General features: G+C 44.8%; 1 non-coding gene across 1 annotated transcript; it reads left to right on the forward strand.

Moving 5' to 3' along the window:
• The first annotated feature begins 5,016 nt into the window (after window positions 1–5,016).
• On the forward strand, window positions 5,017–5,123 carry LOC147942409 (small nucleolar RNA R71). The gene has a single exon (XR_015560661.1). It is a non-coding gene; the product is annotated as a small nucleolar RNA R71 (small nucleolar RNA).
• The last annotated feature ends 657 nt before the right edge of the window (window positions 5,124–5,780 follow it).

Here is a 5,780-nt window from a genome sequence, read left to right on the forward strand (position 1 = left end):
ATGATAAAAATTTGAAATAAGAAAACAAAACACAACATCAAATACTATCTCAAACCCTCCCCCAAACTTAAATCACACAGTCCCTTGTGTGAAAGAAATTTGCTTGAGGATTCAAGACTTAAAACAAAACACAACATATGAAATGCTATGGTATATACAATCATAAGGTGATAATGTTACCTCAAGGATTGGAGAAGAAGCTGTCCACATCCTCCTGCATACTATCAAAGGTGTAGCTGGGATCCTGCTGGTGACTGGAAGAAGGTGATTGGGGCAGCTCGACAATGCCAATCGACCGTGACTCGGTCGAGTGCATGTCCGAGTGGAGGGGGTCGAGCTGGACCGCGAGTCTCCATATCTTGAGTCTGGTACTGCTGGTACTGATGGTATTGTGCTGGATCCATAAAGTATTGGGGTGGTATGGGGGGGTAACCTGGATAGCCGGGATAAGCAGCTGGAGGTGGGAAGCCAAATGGTGGTCTAGGCTGGAACTCGGTCGAGTGGCTCCAAGGTGCTCGGTCGAGTGGGTGCTCGAGTGACCCGGTCGAGTGCCTCGAAAACTATTTTTCTCGGGTACTTGAGCTCCTCTTCCTCTGATTTGGCTCATACATTGAAGTCCTAGCTGGTTCCACAGGGTTTGCAACTCTTGAAAGTGCTCTAGTTGAGCCACTCCTCCTCAAAGGGCTTGATGGAGTTGGTGAAGAGTTTCCACTCTTCAAGTCAGCAACTTCCTTCTTCAGGCCTCTAATGGACTTAGCCATGTTGGTCACCTTCTTCTTGAGCTTGTCAAACCTCTTCCCATGCCATTTGTTCCACTTTTGCAGCAATGTCAACCTCCTGCTATGCTCTCTCACTCCTCTACTATCCCTTGGATTGGGCTCATAGTTCTCAAAGTAGAACTGCTCCTCTCCATCGCCCATCTCTACATCTCCAGCTGCATCAACTCTAGGCTGTACTACTCCATCAAATAAGTACTCATCAGCTGGCCAAAAATCAATGTTGGCTCCTTCTTGAATGGTAGTGAGCTCTTTGTTTGGTAGGATCACTTGTTTCTTCCCAACTGTTGGCAGCTCAAAGTTAAAGATATGGTTTCCTTGATGCATCTCCTTGGCTAGGATGAGTGTAGAGGTTAGGTAGCTGGAATCAATCCATCTTGGTGAGACCCCTTCTCCTCTAAGTGGAATGTTAGCAGCTTGAAGAATTGGAGTAATGATGCCTCCAATGGTAAGTGCTCCTCTTGAACCCTTGTTCTCAAGCTTGCCTACCCAACTTCTCAAATATATCATATGGTCTATCAGCACCATTGCAAGATCAGTCTCCACAGTGCTACCAAGGATGATGGTTCCATTCCTTGCTTGAAGAAGAACTCCATTGAGAGCCAAGTCAATCATCTTTAGCTCTCCCTCATTGATGTTTCCAGTTTCCTTCCTAGCAAAGAAGGTGTTGGCAAGAGCTTTGTGGTAGTACCTCAAGACTGGGCTCCTAATCCTTGAGCTCTTGGAGTTGGAGGATGAGTAGAGCTTGTTATCCCCAATGGTTTCCCACACAGCATACAGTTCTTCTCTTGGAACCATCAAGCTCCTATTGCTCCCAACCTCAAAACCAAACACATCAGCCAGCTTCTTCATTGAGAGCTCATGCTTCTTCCCTTTGATTGTGAAAGAAATTTGACCAGCTCCTACTACAGCATCCTTCCTCACATATGTGTGCAGCTTGACAGTGGCTAGGAACTCACAGCTTTCCTCTCTATACCCCTCCATACAAAGCCCCATGAACTTGGTAAGGCTGCTCTTCTCAAAGAGACACTCCACATCTTCATCAATGGCAAGCTTCTCTATGGTCTCCTTATGTGGATATCTGGTTCCCAAGAACTCCATCCTCATGAAAGCATCATAAAGCTGCTTCTTTGACAATCCACAAGACTCAGCTTCTCCATCATCCATTAGTTCTTCTTCCTTACTTTCTTCTTCCTCACTCTCACTTTCACTCCCCTCTTGTTCAACCTCAACAGCTGGCCTCTTTCCTTTGGCCCTTGCTCTCCTCATAAACTCATTGAGTGTTGGCTCCCTTTCCTCCTCTGATTCAGTTCTCTCAGGATCTTCCTCAACAGCTGGGTTTCTGGAACTCGCACGCTGGCTCAGTCGATCACTCGGACGGCCACTCGGTCGAGTGCATGCTCGAGTGGGACGTCGAGTGGACCTTCCAGCATCCTCTCTTGATTCTAAATCAACATCATGAGGACCCTTAGAGATTGCAGCTGCTTGCTTGGACTTCTTAGTGATTTTGGAAGACATTTTTGAACAAAAACTGAGAAGAATAAACTCAAAGCTTAAAGTTAATAGGTTAGTGACCCAAAAACTAGAAAGAACTAAGCTTTGAGCAAAAGATGAACTTGAGAGAGACTTTAAAGCTTGAATTTAGATATTTTGAGCAAATGAAAGAGTGTGAGAGGTATGATCTCGTGCTAGGAGTATATAAAGAAGCTAAGGGGACAAGGAGACAAGGGTGGAGCGTCCATACCATTCAAATTTGAAATGGGAATCTTTGACCTGCTTTTTGGCTACCACTCGACCCCACACTCGACCAGCACGTGGTCGAGCTCCTTGACCAATTTGAAGTTTCAAAATTTTTCTTCCTTTTCTCCCTCCACTCGATCGTTCTAGAAGCTTTGGAAACCAAATGGGCCTTAATCCTTACCCAGCTCGATCGAGTACTTCTCGTGGCCTGGTCGAGTGGGCTTGCGAACCTCCTTGCCCAAGTCCAAATCTCTTCTTACCCAACTACATTCTTAATAAAAAGCCTGTCCAACAAAAACATAAAAGAAAACACATCAAAACTACTAACAAATTAAACCATATTTACAAAGGATACCTTAGGGACTTCCTCCCTAGTGAGCTTGATTAAAGTCACTAAGCTTGACTTTGATTTCCTTCTTAGACTTGATCTAGATACCAAGGAGGTGATGAAATTCTCCCTGGAACCTCTTGGTCACTGTGAAGTTGATCCTTGATCACCTCACCCTTAGCACACAAACCATATTTCTTCTTGATTTTGAGCCTTGGTCTTGCTTTCCTCAAAGACCTCTTGTTCAGCTTTACTTGAAGATCCTCAACCATACTAGTCAACTCTTGAACTGACCTCTTAAGCTTTTCCACAGAATCCTCTTGAAGTGGGAGCTCAGCTTTTGGAGTTGCCTTATCACTTAACCCTTCTTGACCACCTTTGTCCTTGATAGTAAAAGGCTGGTCATCAATGGTGGGAAGGTTGGTTGGATTGTAGATATTGAACTTCATAACTACATCTTCAGCAATGTTCAAGGTCACAAGACCTTCCTTGACATCAATAACTGCTCCAATAGTAGCTAAGAATGGCCTCCCTAGTAAGATTGGATCTTCAGGCTCCTTGTCCATCTCTATCACCACAAAGTCAGTGTGGATCCTTGCTCTTCCTATCTTGATTGGGACATTCTCTAACCTCCCAACTACCTCTCTATTTGTCCCATCAGCTAGGCACACATGGAATTTAGTAGATTTGAAGTCAGTTCTCCCAAGCTTTTGAGCTATGGAATATGGCATGACACTTGTTGAAGCTCCCAAATCACAAAGGCATTGATTGTAGTGGAGGTAACTGATTGTGCAAGGCAAGTAGAATGGCCCTGGATCCTTAAGCTTTATTGGAATGATCACTCCTCCAAGGTTCTCAAGATCCTTCTCATCTTGAGCTTCAGCCTTCTTCTTTGACAAATCAAGCAAAAAGTCTTTGTAGAGAGGATATGGATCATACTGTTCCAAGGTAGGTCCTCTCTCCTCTTCTTGGTAAGCAATGGTGATCTCTTGTATGGCCAACACTTCCTCAACCACAGCTTCTTCAATCACAACCACTTCCTTCAAAGCCTTCTCTTCCTCTTGTTGCTTAGCCATCATCTCCTTTCTCTCAATGATTTCCCTAAGCTCCTTAATCTTTTGTGCTTTGAAACGTCCTGGGAATGGAAGAGGAGGCTTGTAGGCAGGAGGAATGTACTTGGCAGATTTGTCAGCCTCGGACTGTCCAGCTCGATCGACCACTCGAGCACGCACTCGATCGAGTGGCTGCTCGAGTCCATGGTCGAGCTCAGGTGCGAGCTCCAATTGCTTGTTACAAACATCACTTGGGGCTTCAGTAACTAATGAATTCCCCCAAACTTGAACTGCACTATCCTCAGTGGCTTCTTCCTCATGAACTTGAATGGCTTTGGTTGTGAACTCCCTTGGATTTTGGACAGCTTTTCCAGGGAGTTGGTTGGGTTTTGGAGCTGAAGAAGAGGCTATGTTACTCTCCATGTACTTAACTCTGGAATTCAGACCCTCAAACTTCATATTCAGATCATTGTATTGAGATGTGAGCCTTTGGTTTAGCTCAGCAAACTGTTTGGCTTCCTCTATCTTCCCTTGTGTTTGACCAATCAACAGCTGTTGTACCATGGCTCTAAGGTCTTGTTCCTGGCCTTGGTTAGTCTAAAACCCTGGTGGGGGACACAACTGGGGCTGGAACACCTGTTGCTGTTGTTTGGGGACATAGTTTGGGTGCTGTTAAGGCTGTTGAGGAGGGTAGACTTGATCTTGTGGGTTGACCACATTTGTGCTCCTATAGGACAGATTATTGTTCCTAAACCCTCCTTGGTTATAACCCTTGAAGCCTCCTTGGTTTTGCATATAGCCTCTCCCTCTTGAACTGGAGGCTCCTCTTCACTAACAAAGTGAATAGACTTTTGCTGACTTAGCAAGATCCTATCAAGCTTTTCATTCACCATTTTCAGATCCTTCTTGTACCTGTCTTCTTGATCAGTTGATGATGACCTTATGGTTCTGTCATAGTCCTCATTGTAGTTCCCATCAGACTATGCAAGGTTCTCTACTAACTCCCAGCCTTCTTCCACATTCTTGTTGAGGAAGTTTCTATTGGAGGCTGTGTCAAGAAGCATTCTGAACTTGGGAAGCACTCCTCTATACAAATGTGCTTAACAAAGACTCAACACTGAAACCATGGTGAGGAAACTGAGTTTGGTATCCCTTGAATCTCTCCCAAGCTTCACAAAAGCTTTCATTACTCCTTTGAGCAAATCCAGAGATCTCATTCCTTAGTCTTGCTGTCCTAGCATTGGAGAAAAACTTGGCCAAGAAAGCCTTCTTGCATGCATCCCAAGTAGTGATTGCACCAGTAGGGAGAGTCTTTTCCCATAAATGAGCCTTGTCCCCAAGTGAGAAAGGGAACAACCTCAGCTTGAAACCATCTTCACTTACTCCATTGATCTTGGTAAGACCACAGATTCTGTCAAACTCATCAAGATGATCTAGCGGATCCTCCATAGGCAATCCATGGAATTTATTGGCCTGAATCATTGAGATCAATCCACTCTTGATCTCAAAGTTGTTGTTGGCAACAGTTGGTGGCACAATGCCAGCTCGTTGGTTGTGAGTGTTGGGTGCATCTCCAGCACCAATGTTCCTTGGTCTCTGAACCTGATCCTGTTGATCCATAGCTACTATAACCTCTTGTTGTTGCTGAACAACTCTCCTTTGCTTAGCTCCTAAACTCTTGGTCTTGTTGTTGATATTGTCAATAGGCCTAAGAAGATTGTCCTTTCCTTTAGACCTTGTGTGCATTAACAGACACAAACGATTTTTGCTAGGCAAGCGACTGAGCACAGGCTCAAGTAGGAGGTCAAGTCGACTGGAAAATGATGGTTATAGAGATCCGGCTTCTGGCTCGAGCAGGTGCTCGATCACGACTCGGTCGAGTGA

This window comes from Camelina sativa, chromosome 6 (genome assembly GCF_030686135.1).
Source record: "Camelina sativa cultivar CO46 ecotype springtype chromosome 6, ASM3068613v1".
Lineage (NCBI taxonomy): Eukaryota > Viridiplantae > Streptophyta > Magnoliopsida > Brassicales > Brassicaceae > Camelina > Camelina sativa.